This window comes from Cupressus sempervirens, chromosome 10 (genome assembly GCF_028749045.1).
Source record: "Cupressus sempervirens isolate cs-2001-9-10 chromosome 10, ASM2874904v1, whole genome shotgun sequence".
In the NCBI taxonomy this organism is placed as follows: domain Eukaryota; kingdom Viridiplantae; phylum Streptophyta; class Pinopsida; order Cupressales; family Cupressaceae; genus Cupressus; species Cupressus sempervirens.
In genome coordinates this window covers 147,602,270-147,617,390 of record NC_143127.1, presented here as the reverse complement: position 1 = coordinate 147,617,390, position 15,121 = coordinate 147,602,270, and positions in this window count along the sequence as shown.

Here is a 15,121-nt window from a genome sequence, read left to right as displayed (position 1 = left end):
AACATCTATAAGCTTTTCTTTTCAGTGAATAACCAAGGAACATACCTTCATTGCTTCTTGCATCAAACTTACCAATATCAACATCTATCTTTATGTAACACTTACTTCCAAAATTTCTAAAATATTTTACTAATGGTGCATGTCCAAACCATAATTCATAGGGAGTCTTGTTTGTACCTTTTATGATCTGTACTTTGTTCATGGTCTATACTATTGTGTTGTTTGCTTCTCTCCAAAATGTCTTGGATACATTATTCTCAAACATTGTTTCTCTTTTTTCTTTTGTTACAAATCTATTCCTTCTTTCTACAATCTTATTCTGCTCAAGCGTCTTAGGTGTTGATAGTTGTCTCTTAATGTCATTTTCTTCACAAAACATGTTGAACTCTCTAGAAGTAAACTCTCCACCTCTATCTAATCTTAAACATTTTTATCTTTACACCAGATTCATTTTCAACTCTATTCTTAAACAACTTGAACTTTTTAAATGATTTTGGACTTTTCTTTAAGAAATGCTACCCACATCATTCTAGTGAAATCATCAACAAAAATCATAAAGTACCTTTCACCATAGAATCCTCTTGTTCTAGTAGGACCACTAAAATTTGTATGAACAATCTCCAATTTTCTTGTGGTAGTGAACTTGTTGCTGGGAAAAGAAACCTTCTTTTGCTAAGTCATAATACATTCTTTGTAAACAACATTAGTAGGCTTCATGATTCTACGTAAATCTCTGACTGCAATGTATTGCTAGCCTTCACAATATTATCAAAGTTTATATGAAAAAATCTTCTATGGCATAGCCAATTGTTATCCACTTTTTCAACTAAATGGGTCATCTCTATAAGGTTCAATTGAAACACATTACCTTTGGATCTTGTACCTATTCCAATCAACTTACCATCCTTATCTTTGATAATGCAAGTCTTCTCTATGAATTGCAACCGATATCTATATCAACCAAATGTCCAACACTCAATAGGTTATGCTTTATTCATCAACAAAATAAATATCAACAATGTTATATTCCCATCAAGAGTAACAGATCTTATTCTTGTGATGTGACAGGCTACATTGTTACCAACTCTAACAATTCCTCCATCATGATTTCTAAACTTAAAAAACTTATTCATATATCTAGTCATATGATGTGAGCACCCACTATCTATAATCGAAACAAATTTATTTTCAACTTGTGAAACTAGGGGTTTTTCTTCTCTATTTTCTTTTTTAGGATTCTCTTCTTTTAAAGCCACAAATCTTAATTAATCATCACTTTCACTTTGAACTCTTTCCACATATTCATCATCTTCATTTGCATATAAACAATCTCTAGGTCTTCTAGGCTTGAAATTCTTCTTATACTTTTTGTCTCTTTTAGGACACTTAGAAGCATAATGACCAAATTCATTACAAGTCCAACATTTAAAAATTCTCTTACTCTAGTTCTATTCTTACAAGTAGAGCAATTCCTTCTTCAATTATTCTATCCTCCTTAGATCTGGATCTGTTGTTGCTAGCATAGTCTCCACTAGTGCTTGCACTTCTTGATAAAGAATGATGAACACTCAATGCACTAAAGGTCATTTCCACTATGGTAAATTCTCTAGATTTATTCAAGCTCATTTCTCCTACTTCCAATCTTCCAAGTAAAGTCTCTCTGGTAAACTTCTCAGTGCAAGGTATCACTCACTCAATCATTTCTATTGTTTGTCTGAATGGTGGTGTCAATATTTTCAAAATCTCATCTTCATATTTAGATCACTGATAGGATTTAATTCCTACAACAATCTCTAATATTCTACCAATATAGCTTCTCACATATTCATCTTCCATCATTTTAGCATCTCGAAACAAACATATCCAATTCTGAAGTCTGACTCGTTTAGCATGCTTGTCACCTTCAAAAGTAGATTCTAAGGCTATCCAAATTTCATGAGATGTATAAAAGGATTTTACCTAACTGTATTCCTTCTCAAGAAGAGCTGACAATAATGCTTCTTTGGCAATCATATTGCACATAAATAGATATCTTTCAGCTTCAATGCATTCCTCAAGTTTTCTTTCCTTCGCAATCTTCTTTTTGTTCTTTGTCATCATCCAATGTCTTAGACCCATATATAGCAAATGAGTATTCATCTTTTCCTTCCAATTTTCATAGTTAACTCTATCAAATTTAGGACTTTCTTTACTGATGTGACCTACCATTGATCTCCCAAAGTTGTTAATCTTTTTCTTCAAGGATCTGAGACTCTGATACCAATTGTTAGGAAGTAAAGTCCACAAATATAACTAAGAGGGGGAGTGAATTATTTATCCAACTATTAAAATATTTATCAACCTTATTTATCCTTAAGCATCTGAACAATATAATCAACAACCATAACAAGATACTCATACACAATAGCACTAGATATGTTAACAAGGGAAATCCTTAATTAGAGAGAAAACTCTACTGTGGATGGTACCCAAAAAATGATGAACTAATATAAATTTTCATTGTTAGAGGATGGACTCTATTAGGAGTCAATAAAATACATTTAGAGCATATTACTCCATGTTAGGAGACTTTGAATCCCTATTATGAGATTCCAACCCTGTTAGGAGTTGTAGAAGGAAAATGGACCCACTATCCAAATAGCTTCAGGGGCAACACCATTGAACTCACTACCCAAATAATATTTGTATTATTTCTTTCATAATAATAGAAATGTATAGCTCCTTCTCTATCCTTTGACCAAACTTCTCCTCTTCTGATTTGAATACTATATCACCAACTTCACATCCAATAATCCATTAGATCACTTACTCGCATTTACCAAATACTTAGCATATCACACACTTAAATACACTTCATTAATTACATCACAATAAGGAAAATAGCCTTCCTTTATCCCAATTCCTTGAGTCTTTGTCAATTAATTATAATAGGACCTCATTAAGATATTACAAAACTTTACATCTTTTTGTAATTACAAATCAATGTTGGCTCACAATCTTTACAACTTTCCACACGTGTGACCTCAAACCTTATGAACTTGTTGACTTCATCATCAAGATGTCTACTATCACTGTCTAACTACACTCATCATGATTCTATCTCAGTAAAGAGATAAAAATCAATCATTAGAAACTACTTATCAGGTACTCTATCTGCTTATTGTCTTCTCTAAATCAAGCATATCTTATACACATCTTCAACTCTCTATATGTGCACTTATCCACATCATCAAGATACAATGTATAACATGTCCTTAACTATAATTGACTTGATAATAAATACATAGTTTGTACAACCTCATTCTCTGTCTTCTACTTTTCCAGTCTTCACAAAAATATTGCTATGTTGACATCAATGACAAACACAATCATGAATGCACCATGTCAATCATGCTAACAATCTCCCCAGTCATTCTAGCAATTCTTAGGATACTCCCCCAAAGGAATACCATAAAAATTCATACTAACAAGTATATATGTATATGTAGATATGAAGTCCTAAGAGAATTATACACATGATTTAATATGGTTAATTGTTAAGATCAAGAGAGTCCCTATTAGGGAAGAGAGTGATATTAATATAGTTAACGACCTAAGATCAAGAGATTCCCTATAAGGGAAGAGAGTGATCTTAATATGGTTATAAGGCCAAAATATTTCATTGAAGGTAACATATGCATATGTGAAAACGTCTCTAGATAGAAAATGTCTCTTCTAGGAAGGGCCTTAAAGGGAGCACTTCATAGAAGATAGAGAAGTAACCGAGGACCTAGAAATCCTTAGGAGGGTTATCAATCCTGATATGGTGACATCTTTAAGGTTGGGGTTAGGATAGAGGAAAGAATATTATAGTTAGTTTTATTATTGTTCAAATTCTAACATTTATTTTGCGTGTTACTTGTCCCAAGCTAATCCTAATGGTGGGGACATTACAGTGGTATCAAAGTATGATATTTCCATCTTTTAGGGTGAGTAAAATTATAAACAATTCAATCGAGAAAAGGTGAAATTGTTGAATACAGGTGATAATTTAGTCGAGAAACATGATTACATAAATGATGAATATAAGTTTGTGAATACAAGTAATTTAATGTCAAGATGGGAAAGGCGGAGTAAATCCTCATGAGATAGGTAAGGACATGGATTCCAATGCCTTGAGGAAAGATTCCAAGATAAGTAAGGAAATGGTTTTGAATGCCTTGAGGAAAGAGTCTAAGATGGGTAAGAACATGATTCCAAAGCTTTGAGGAAAGATTCCAAGATGGGTATGAACATGCAGTCCAATACCTTGAGGGAACCTACTCGTAGATGAGTATCTAGCATCCTATGACATCAAAATTTTGATCCTTATAAAAGAGGTCATGTAAGAAGGAAAACAGACTTGAGCTTAATATTTTAACTATAATCATTCTCTTTAAAAAAATCATTTTAGATGTATACTAATATACATTAATGTTTGTAAGAAAATAACCATGTATAGGAGACAATCACTGAAGAGACCATTAAATGAATTATCAAATAAATAAAAAATCTATTGAACTATGAAAATAATCATACATTTACCCATCCTAATCAAGGTTGAATCAACTATTTCCTTCAACATATACACGCTATCGATTTATCCTCCAACTTTGTGTTGTAATGTCGAATTCAAACTTGGAAATAACGTAAAGTAGTAATTGCTTAAGGACAAGCAATTTTAACCCCTCTAATAATGAAATTTAATGTTAGATCATAATAGTTGAATTATAAATATATAATTTATATTTATATTTATTATTAATAATACCTAATATTTGTTATAAGTATTAAACAATATTCTAAAAACTAAAACATAAATACCAATTCAATATAATATAACTAATATTAAACTAAATTATAAAGCACATCCAAAATAATTATTATAATGATCACATAAACATGACTAATATGCAAATCTATTTTAAGTGATTTAACATTTAATAATAATCAGCTATACCACCAAATAGTATAAGGGTCACCTCAGGCACCTCTATTGGCAAATGATGTAACCCATTTAAATGGGTGTGTGGGTACTATATGCACCAAGACATCAATGAATAGGATGGGGATTCATTGAACAAGATATAAGGAATAACTAATATCATCTACCTTGTAACCAAGGCTCCCACATGATAACATCCACGTAATGAGAAGTACTCCAACATATGACTCGTTAGCATGAAAAATGGTGTACTATGCTTAACAAAACATCAGCAAGGATGTGGGAATGAAGGATCGAATAAGGAACAAGGGTACATGTAAAATTTAACAAGATAAACATACAAAAGCTAAATGTTGAATGTGACACTTCAAAAATAAAGACAAAAGAACATGTGATTGGTCATTGGGTCCCACAAGACAGCAAAGATAAATAAAAAGGTATTCCAATTTATATATTTATCTCTCTCATATGTTAAATAAAACAAATATTTTGAAGAGTGTACTTAATAAAGAGGAGAGTATATTAAGAGGAAGTCTTTCTCAATCATAGAAAGAAATTTCAGGGATCAAGCAAAGGTAACCAAGTTATGATTCTAATGGTTTAATTGTAATTATGAATATATTATTATTATAATTATGAATATATTTTAATTTATAATTTATACTTATACATATATACCAAATTATATATGTATATGTAGTTATGAAGTCCTTAGAGAATGATACACATGATTTAATATGGTTAATTGTTAAGATCGAGAGAGTCCCTATTAGGGAAGAGAGTGATCTTAATATAGTTATAAGGCTACAATATTCTATTGAAGGTAACATATGCATATGTGGCAACGGCCCTGGATAGACAATCTCTCTTCCAGAAAGAACCTTAAAAGGAGTACTTCATAGCAGATGAAGAAGCAACCAAGGACCTAGAAATCCTTAGGAGGGTTATCAATCCTGATATTGAGACATCTTTAAGGTTGGGGTTAGGATAGAGGGTAGAATATTATAGTTAGATTTATTATTGTTTAAATTATAAGATTTATTTTGTAGGTATTACTTGTCCCAAGCTAATTGTAATAGTGGGGACATTACAATAGTATCAGAGCATGATCTTTCCATCTTGTAGGGTGAGTAAAGCTATAAACATTTCAATTGAAAAAAAATGAAACTATTGAATACATGTGATAATTTAGCCTAAAAAAATGATTACATAAATGATGAATTTAAGTTCATGAATATAATTAATTCATTATCAAGATGGGAGAGGTAGAGTAAATCCTCATGAGATAGGTAGATTCCAAGATAGGTAAGGACATGGATTCCAATGCCTTGAGGAAAGATTCCAAGTTGGGATCGAAACAAAATGATTCCAAAGATTTGAGGAAAGATTCCAAGATGGGTTTGAACATGTAGTCCCAATACCTTCAGGGAACCTCCTCATAGATGAGTATCTAGCATTCTGTGACATCAAAATTTTCATCCTTCTAAAAGAGGTCATGTAAGAAGAAAAAAGGACTTGAGCTTAATATGTTAACTACTGAATCATCCTCTTAAAACAATTTCATTTTAGATGCATACTAATATACATTAATGTTTGTAAGAAAACAACCCCATATAGGAGACAGTCACTAAAGAGACCATTAAATAAAGTATCAACTAAACAAAAAGCTATTGAACTATGAAAATCAAGCATACATAATTTACCCAATAAAGGTTGAATAAACTATATCATTCAATATATACACACTATCGATTTATCTTCCAACTTTGTGTTGTAATGTTGAATACATCCAAAATTATTATTATAGTGACCAAATAAACATGACTAATATGTAAATCTATTTTAAGTGATTTAACATTTAATAATAATCATTTATACCACTAAATAGTCAAAGGACCACCTTGGGCACCTCTATTGGCAAAGGACGTGACCCATTTAAAGGGGTGTATGGGTAATATATGTACTAATAAAATAGTGAATATGATGGGGATCCATTGAACAAGATATAAGGAAAAACTAATAGCATCTACCTTGTAACCAAGGCTCCCACACGATAACAACTACATAATAAGAATTACTCCAACATATGACACATTAGCATGAAACATGATTTACTATGCTTAAAGAAATATCAAAAAGGACATGGGAATGAAGGATTGAATAAGGAATAAGGGTACATGCACAATTTAACAAGATAAGCATACAAAAGCTAATGATGAATGTGACACTTCAAAAAATAAGACATAAGAACATGTGATTGGTCATTAGGTCCCAGAAGACAACAAACGTAAATAAAAAGGTATTTTATATTTAAATGTTTATCTCTCTCATATGTTAAAATAAATAAATATTTTGAAGAGTGTGCTTAATATATTAAAGAGGATAGTATAGTTAGAGGACGTCTTCCTAAATCACACAAGGAAAGTTTGGGGATCAAGCAAAGGTAAGCAAGGTATGATTCTAATCATTTAATTGCAGTTATGAATAAATTGTTATTGTAATTATGAATATATTTTAATGTATAATTTATACTTATACATATATACCAAAGCATATATGTATATGTAGGTATGAAGTCCTAAGAGAATGATCCACATGATTTGATATGGTTAATTGTTAAGATCAAGAGAGCCCCTATTAGGGAAGAGAGTGATCTTAATATGGTTAATGACATACGATCAAGAGAGTCCCTATTAGGGAAGAGAGTGATCTTAATATGGTTATAAGGCTAGAATATTTTGTAGAAGGTAACATATGCATATGTGACAAGGGCTCTAGATAGAGAATGTCTCTTCTAAGAAGGACCTTAAAGGGAGTGTTGGTGTAAATAAGTATTTACTTATTACACTTACTTAAGTTTAATTAGGTTTGTGCATTATTTAATTATTTTGCATTATTTTATTATTTTATTTGTGAGACACTTAGGAGTTTGCACACCTTTTGAGTTGTCATGTAGACAACACAGGAGTACGCAACTTTATTTTAGCACATGGTGTCTACAACACTATTTTGCATGTCACACCCTTGTAGGCTTATCCTCTCATCACTGCACTTACTTCCATGCTTAATGGAGGATAGCCCATATCTGGTGGACATGTGCTTGGTTGTATGACACATCATGGTGCTAATTATGAGACATTCTAGATGTATCTCAAAGGCCTTTATATACAGGCACTCCTAGTGTACTTTTACATTGCACATTGCATTAATGATGGCATATTGACTACATTGTCATTCTGATCATACTCTCTCTCTTTGGTCTACTGTGTGCTTGTGTTTGAGTTCTTAGTTCCTGGGTGAATTTTTCTCTTAGGCAAATTCTTACATGGTATCAGAGAAACTTGGAGACTTTCTCATCACATAGCCATTCAAGACCACACTTGCTTCATCACCTCAGCCCGAATCCAGAGTGTTGCAGAAATCGGGAGCATCTAGAGCCAGATCTGACCTCGCCATTGCATCTGAAAAGCTAAACCAGTGAAAATCAACTATAAACTCGGCTACCTTGGCCCAAAGTCGATCGTGAGGCAAAAATTTTTTGCAAATCGAAACCCGAAGGCCTTTGATTTGCACAACAAGTATGATCGTTTTACTTATCTAATTATTTATTTTCTCATATCTGAATTTTCATCTCTGCAATTAAGTATTTTTCAAAATTATTTTTTCAAAATTTAATTGGCTAGTCAGAGAAAATTATTTTTTGGCTGAACCAGGCAGTGACACCCCGACTCAACTCTTTGTATTTTGAGGCAGATTTAACATTTCTGCAGGGCTCCTTCACCAACCTGCGAGCCGCATTGTGCATCAAATCAGGGCTACCAAAATAGCACCTTTCTGGCAACATTCATCGATGGTACCGAATGCACCGGTAGCCAAGCCTAACCTCACCCAAAAGCATGACCCTTTGTTTTATTTGGTGCGGCATCCACTTATTAAACAATGCTTTAAGTGCTTACCCAATGAATGTGGGATAAATCCCACAAAACTTCAGCAAGAGTTTCAGTTCTCCAACATCCCGCGCTCAGAATTTTGGCAAGGTCTATGAATCTCGGCGAGGCTTTATCTTCTCTGGCATTCTTGCACTTCCCATTTTCAGCAATGACTTGATTTTTTTGGCACTATTTTAAAACCTTCGGAAGGTGGTTTCAATTTTTCGGTCCATGAGTTCATGTTTTTCAGCGATGTTTTTAGTTACTGCGACGAACTGTCTCCGGTGCTTGCAAACTTTTTTTGGCCGTGACCTACTATTTTCTCTGACCACGACAACCAAAGTAAATTCTCCAATATCTACAGTCTTCCCTAGTGCCCCATCTACTTTTCAGCCACGCTATTTGCAAAATCCATGAGAATTGTGACACGCAGCACTAATAACACCACATGGCACCCACCCACCCAGTGGACCCAAACACGTAGGACTCTTCAGTACTACCATGTTTTCCACATGGAAATCGATCCTCACAGTGCTACATCAGCAGTACGATTAGGCCACGTGCATATTTCGTACAGTACGAAAAGTTAGATTAGCCTGCCACGTCACCCCAAGGCACAAATTTTTTGCTTACGTCAGTAGAGCACTATCTTAAAATTAACGACTGTTTGATCATCATTTCCAGACATTTTATAACTATAGTGGTGGTCATTTGACCGTCAAATTTACACTCACAGTTTTCCTTCCAGACTCCTCTCCAGATTGCTTTTCAGTTTGGTAGCCTGACTTTGCGAGCCCATTTCTTGGACATTCGAACTCCAATTTAGGTGCAATTTTTTTTGAAATTAGGTAAAATTTCTTGAATTTTCTAGTGGTGGTGTTGTTTTCTAGTTTTGGTGCACAGATTTTGTATAATTTGCATTTTTAGGTGACTGTACCTACATAATCTTGCATTTTGTAACTTCAGAAGCTCCATATGGGCACATCTGTTTACTTTTTCAGGTTTCATTTTTTTTGAAAGTGTGTATTTTTTTGTCTACTTTCTAGATCTCAAGTCAGATTCTAGGGTTGTGTGGACCAATTTCTCACTTTCAGGATTAGGCCTTCTTTGGCATTGTAAAGCTTTGGTTCTTTTTCAAAATTGTTGTAAAACTAAGCTACAGTGCTTAAGTGAAAAATTTAAGCCTCATAAGGTAGTTGTAAAAGAAAAATTAGAAAGTCCACTTTGTTCATTTTGACAAGTGGCCCATTGTAAACGCACTACTTATAAAGTGTCAAAGCATCTTTTTTTGTGGGGGTCTTTTGATTGAGTGAAAAGGGAGGGTGTGTACTGTGTTTATGTGTCTCTCTATTATGCTCTTTTCATTTTTGCATCATGGGTTTTAAATGTCCTCCTTTAACTTCACGCAACTATTCTACATGGAAAGATATTACATGGAGTAGATTAATGGAAAAAGGATATAGTTTATATGTTGATGGTACAATTACCAAACCTACTGATGCTAAAGAACTCATTGATTGGCAAAGACAAGACCAATAGGCTTTAGGTGTTATCAAGAGTTGTGTACATGGGAATCTTCTCTTTCACATTAAAAATTGTTCAGAATCTAAAGAAGCTTGGGATAAACTTGACTAGTTGTATGGTAAAGTGGATGAAGAAAAGGGATTTTAGATTGAAGATGATCTACTTCTCTTGGATCCTAAGAATTATGACACAATTCAAGATTACATCATTAAAGTCAATGAGTATAGGGCACTTCTTAAAGATTGTGGAAATCCCATGAAGGATGATAAGTTGATTCATCACATCCTAAAGAGGCTACCTTCTGAGTATGCTAACTTTGTTTCGAGTTTTAATACTCACAGGTTTGCCATGGGATCTGCTTACCAGAAGCCTTTCTTTGATGCATTTGCAGACATGTTGATTGTTGAACAATCTCACTTGGTGGATTTTGGACTTCTCAAGTCATCTAAGACCAAAGCCTTGGTGGCTAGTGATGATCACAAATCTAGTCAAGGGGGAAAAAGCAACAACAAGAAGAAGCAGTGGAAGCAAAAAACACAATCTGGGACACAACAATCCTCCTCTCAACAAGGCGGTTCTTCTTCAAACAAGAAGGGAAGTAATGAAAAGAAGGAAAAACTCTTTTGTGCATATTGCAAAAAGCCAAATCATGATGAGCATCATTGCAAGACAAAAAGAATCGATGAGTTAGAAAATCTACTCAAGAAGAATAAGATTCAAGTGCCAGGTACTTCCAAGGATTCAACTCCAGCCTCTTCAAAAGGTAAAAGTCAAGCACTTATAGCAAACATAAGTTCTTCAGAATGGATACTTGACTCAGGTGCCTCCTACCACATGGGTTCTTCAAAGGGAGACTTTTCTTCATTGAAGCAGTCAAAGGTGCCACACATCTTTGTGGGAGATGATGCTAAAATGGAAGTTGAAGGGAAAGGACATGTGGAAATGGAAGATGGGGAATTCAAAGATGTTCTCTACGTTCCAAATCTAAGCTCCAATCTCCTATCAGTTTACCAAATCACTCACCTTGGAGATGGTCATAAAGTTGAGTTCCTTCCAGATTTAGTGATGGTGTGAAGTCTCAAAGATGATTCATTGGTAGTAGTGGGGAAAGTCAATGATGACAAGAGGCTTTATTCCTTCTCCCACTTTGTGCCTAAGAGTCCTTCCCAAGCCTTGTTAACTCACTCTACTTCAAACATCAACTTATGGCATGAGCGGTTTGGTCACCTTGACAATCACTCTCTTCAGCAACTTTGCTCTAAACATATGGTCAAAGGTCTACCCAACATCAGCTTTTCTAAGGGAGAGTATTCATCTTGTTCAATGGATATGAATCTCAAGGAGAAGTATGATAAAGGGAAGTCTTCTCAAGCTCCAGTTGTTCTTCAACTAGTTCACATGGTATTAGCAGGACCCTTTGCAGTGACTTCAATCAGTCAAGGCCGCTACATACTCACATTTGTTGATGACTTTTCGAGATTCACTTGGGTCTTCTTCCTTCATCATAAGAATGAATTGGTTCATAAGCTTCAAGACTTCAAGACTCATGTTCAACACAAGTCAAGGAAAGCCATCAAGGTACTAAGGGTGGACAATGAGAATAGATATGTTGACAGAAGACTTAAGAACTTTTGCAGAATTGAGGGGATTGATCTTCAGAACTCACCAGCATTCAGTCCACACAAGATAGATGTTGTAGCAATGAGGATTAGGACTCTCAAGACCATGGCAAGTTGCATGATTAATGCCAAGTCTCTTGATCCTACACTTGAAGTTGAAGCCATTAGCAGTGCTACTCACATACTTAATAGGTCTCCTCATCTAGCCTTAGATGGCAAGACTCCTTTTGAGGCATGGTGCAGCAAAAAACTAGTTGTGAGTCACCTTAGAGTCTTCAGTTGTCCAGCATGGGCTAACATATCTTCTAGGAGTTGCAAGGCACCGGCACCTAGGCCTTGTACTTTCATTGGTTATGAAGACAATGTAAAGGCTTACAAACTCATGGATCCAGAGACACATGAGATCTTTGTGGAGAAGGATGTACATTTTGAGGAGAGTTCACCAAGCTTATCCTCTACTCCTCTTCGCACATCATACATAGTGGAAACTGATAGTGACACCAGTGATAGTACTTCAATAGGTTCAGACACATGGGGTTCTATCGGCAGTTGCAATGAGAGGTCACATCAGTCCACTCCACATGCTTATATTGCCACAGTGAAAGGTCCATCACAGCATGGTACATCTTGTCTTCCAGCTCTAGCCACAGTTGACTTGGGAGACAGACTTGAGGACTTACATCTTCTCATTGATGATGATTCTTCTACAGTTGTTGTGAGGGCTCACTCTGACCCTCATGTCCATTCTCTACATGATAAATCTTCATAGGTTGTTGTGATTGTGGATCCTTATGAACAAAAATTATTGGAGGTCTCTTTGTCAGTTGAGGAGACAGATGGTTCAGTGGAACAGGTTCAACAGACATCCTTGACCGATCTGCATTCATTCTTTTCAGCACAGTTGCAAGGGTTGAACTTTAGCATCAATATAGGGATACTTGAGTAGGTTTCAGGGCCAACACACATCTTTAGGAGTGTACCTTTGACTTTGTTTCTTCCTAAGGGGAGGAACAACTTTCTACATTCATGGACTAGCTTCTTCATCGGAGCAGCTTTCACTTGTCGACATTCTTCTTTTGGGGGGGGGGGGGGAGCCTATTCTGTCTCTCTTCCTTCTTTCATTCTCTTTTGTATATACTGGATGTATGTTGTAATGGAGGGATCTTGATTACTCCATCCATCGATGCATCCTTATTTATCTCTCTTTTTGGGAGAGGGTTTTTCCCATGAGGTTTTCCCTCTTTCCCCGCTTTATAGGAAATTTGCATTTTTATTATGTTCATGGGTACCTAATATGGCCTAGTAGCCGGGACCCAGTCTGCATCTTCATCCTAGTTTCATAAGCTTAAGGGCATTCCCCTAAGTTTCACTTAAGGGGGGGTGTTTGTGTAAATAAGTATTTACTTATTACACTTACTTAAGTTTACTTAGGTTTATGCATTATTTAATTATTTTTCATTATTTTATTATTTTATTTGTGAGACACTTAGGAGTTTGCACACCTTTTGAGTTGTCATGTAAAAAACACAGGAGTACGCAACTCTATTTTAGCACATGGTGTCTACAACACTATTTTGCATGTCACACCCTTGCAGGCTTATCCTCTCATCATTGTACTTACTTCTGTGCTTAATGGAGGATAACCCATATCTAGTGGACATGTGCTTGGTTGTATGACACATCATGGTGTTGATTATGAGACATTCTAGATGTATCTCAGAGGCCTTTATATACAGGCACTCCTAGTGTACTTTTACATTGCACATTGCATTAATGATGCATATTGACTACATTGTCATTCTGATCATACTCTCTCTCTTTGGTCTACTGTGTGCTTGTGTTTGAGTTCTTAGTTCCTGGGTGAATTTTTCCCTTAGGAAAATTCTTACAGGGAGCACTTCATAGAAGATAGAGAAGTAATTGAGGACCTAGAAATCCCCAGGAGGGTTATCAATCTTGATATGGACACATCTTTAATGTTGGGGTTAGGATAGAGAGTACAATAGTATAGTTAGATATATTATTGTTTAAATTCTAACATTTATTTTTTAGTTTTACTTTTCCTAAGCTAATCCTTGTTGTGGGGACATTACAAGACTGTAGGAACTACAAGGAGTTTTGAGTTGCTAAAGAAGAAGGTAGTAGAGCAACCTATATTAGCACTCCTAGATTTTAACAAGGTGTTCCAAGTGGATTGTGATGCTAGGAATAGTTTCATTGGAGTTGTATTAAACCAAGAGGGTAAGCCTATTGCATACTTTAGTGAGAGGTTGAATGATGCAAAGAAGAATTATGATGTTTATGATCAGAAGTTCTATGAAATAGTTCAAGCCTTAAAGAAATGGAGGCATTAATTGTTACTAAAAGAATTTGTTTTGTATACTAGTCATCAAGCATTATAGTCCCTATAGCTAGGGTAAATTGAATGAGAGGCACTTGAAATAGGTAGAGTTCTTGCAAAGCTATACATTTGAATTGAAACATGAAAGTGGAAGATCTGATAGGGTTGTAGATGCATTAAGTAGGAGACAAATTTTATTGATAGAGATGTTGGTTTAGGTGGTTTCTTTAATGAACTCGAGAATTTGTATTTTGAGGATCCTTACTTTGCAAAGGCTTTGAAGGCTTGTAAGGAACATGTCTATCTAAAAAGGGCAAGATGGCTACACTACATGCTCGAAGATGGTATGTTGTTCAAAGAAAGTCATTTATGCATTCCAAGGAGTTTATGAGGGAGAACGTGATCAAAGAGAAACATTATAGAGGAATGAAATGACACATTGGCCAAGATAAGACCATTTCCATTCTCAATGAACATTATTTTGGCCTCAGTTATCACAAGATGTGAAGAAGTTTGTGCAAAGTTGTCAAGCGTGTTTGACAGCTAAAGGAGTCAGTCAAAATACTAGACTCTATTAGCCATTACTTGTTCCATCAAGGCCCTAGCAAGACATAAGTATGGATTTTGTTCTTGGGTTACCAAAGACACGTAGGGTAGTGATTTAATATTCATGGTGGTTGATAGGTTTTTGAAGATGGAACATTTCATTCCTTGTCATAAGACCTATGATGCGGTTCACATTGTA